Consider the following 2,457-nt stretch of genomic DNA (forward strand, 5'->3'; position numbering starts at 1 on the left):
GTGACAAGACAACCCACAGACTGGGAGAGGATTTTCAGTAATGACACATCGGACAAAGGGCTCATTACTAAAATCTACAACACCATCATGACCTGCAAAAAGAGGAAAACAGTTAACCCCCTAAGGAAGTGGGCAAAAGAACTTTCACTAGGGAGGAGACCCATATGGCCAACAACCATATGAGAAAGTGTTCCTGGTCATTAGCCCTAAGAGAAATGCAAATCAAAACAACAATGAGATACCACCTAACACCCCTGAGGCTAGCCCAAATCAGCAAATCAGAGAGCAACAAGTGTTGGAGGGGCTGTGGTGAAATAGGAACCCTCCTCCACTGCTGGCAGTCGTGTAGATTTGTACAGCCACTGCAGAAAGCAGTCTGGAGATACTTAAGGAAAATGTAATTTGATCTACCTTATGACGCAGTCATCCCTCTACTGGGCATATACCCAGTGGAAGCAACAAATAACACACAACCAGTCATCTGCGCTCCAATGTTTATTGTGGCACAATTCACAATTGCAAAGACTTGGAAACAGGCGAAGTTTCTATCAATAGATGAGTGGATTGGTAAACTCTGGCACACACAATGGAGCATTACGCAGCACTGAAAAGCACAGACGATGACATGAAACACATCATTTCGTGGCAAGAGCTGGAAGGAATCATGTTAAGTGAGATAAGCCAAACTCAAAAGGACAGGTATAACATGAGTCCCCTGAGCTAAGTACAATCAGCACGCCAGGAATAGAAGAATAAACACCTATCTCACAAAAAAATGAGTGGAAGCATAGATAGTTGAGGGGAGGTCAGACCACATCTAGCGAGATACACGAGAGTCCAACATAAAGAAGGGGAAGGGGAGGCAGATGGAGGGAGAATTGGGGTGGGGAGAAACTGAGTTGATGGTGCAGGGGAACAAGGAACTAACCCACCCAGGGGGAGAGTATTAGTTGTGTCCCCACAGAACCGGAATGTGCATACAGACCCCACCATGACATACCAAACCAGGAGGGCAACGCAACGTGTGGAGGAATCCACCAAGAGACTGGACCATATGCCGGCACTAACCAGCATCAGCCCGACCCCCAACATGGAAGGGAGTGCCACCGTAAAGGAAAATAGATCATCTGGTGTGGGAAAGGAACTGACCTACCATACCCAGAAGGAAGCTAAAGCAAAGGAAGGAGGAGGAACGGAGTGGAGCGCACCGGGGCCCACCAAGCTCAGAGGACGATAGCCCGGCTCAGAGGCCCCAATGTACAGAGAGGACCATATAGCTGGTCCCACGGCAAGATATGACATCCTGCACTGACCCATGGCTCTACACGGGACAGCACTGAGACACAGTGTGGGATGTGTGACAGAGCTGACTCCATCACACTGAAGCATAACACTGTGGGTGTGCAATTGAGTGGCAGGAGAAGCAGAGCAAGGAGGTCCAGAGGGACTATAAAGGATGGACATTGAGGCCAGGACGTGGCAACCCATCAGACTTCCCCGGAAAACACTCCTAGATGTCAACAAACAGACCTTGAACTATTAACAGGCTTTTTTTCCTGTTGTTTTGTTTTTTCATTTTTTTCTCTTCTTTTAAATTTTGTATGTCAGTGGCTTTTTTGTTTGTTAGCTTGTCGGTGTTGCTGCCTCCGTCGCCATGTTCTTATGTGCCACTTTGTTTGGTGCTGTCAAAGCCATCTGCAGTTTTATGCACATATTATTATCTCTGCAGGTCCACCTAGATAAGATAAGCTGGACAAACAATGTGAGAGGAAAATAACAGGACCTATGGTCCGGAGGGACATGAAAGTGTGGGAGGTAGGGGAAGGCAGGGGTGTTGGCCAACCCAGGGACAAGGGAACAATGAGTGGTTCAAACCCAGTGCCAGGGAGGGGATGGGAGGACTGGTAGGGAGTGACCAAGGGCAAGGTAACTGAGAGGAATTACTGAAACCAGAATAAAGGCTGAACATGGTAGTGGGACAGGAGGAAAGCGTAAGGAAATGGAGGAAAGGAGTAGGAGGCAAAGGGCATACATAAAAGCCTAAATACAGACATGTACATAAGTAAATATATTTATGATTATGGGGGAAATAGACCTATGTGCATATATTTATAGGTTCAGTAGTAGGGTAGCAGGTGGACATTGGGCCTCCTCATGAGCATTCCCTTAATACAAGAGCACCTTGCTCAGCTAAATGGTCATTCCATGATACCCACCTTCCCGACATGATTGCTGAAGACAAACGTCTGCATAAGCAAATGTGGTGAAGAAAGCTGATGGTGCCCGGCTATCAAAAGATATAGTGTCTGGGGTCTTAAAGTCTTGAAGGCAAACAAGCGGCCATATATCTCGGAAGCAACAAAGCCCACAGAGATGAAGCACACAAGCCTGTGTGATCACGAGGTGTTGAAGGGATCAGGTGGCAGACACCAAAGAACAAAAACCATCATTGTGTCA

This window comes from Echinops telfairi, unplaced genomic scaffold (assembly GCF_000313985.2).
Source record: "Echinops telfairi isolate 266 unplaced genomic scaffold, ASM31398v2 ScPeMD7_42;HRSCAF=159, whole genome shotgun sequence".
NCBI classification, from domain to species: domain Eukaryota; kingdom Metazoa; phylum Chordata; class Mammalia; order Afrosoricida; family Tenrecidae; genus Echinops; species Echinops telfairi.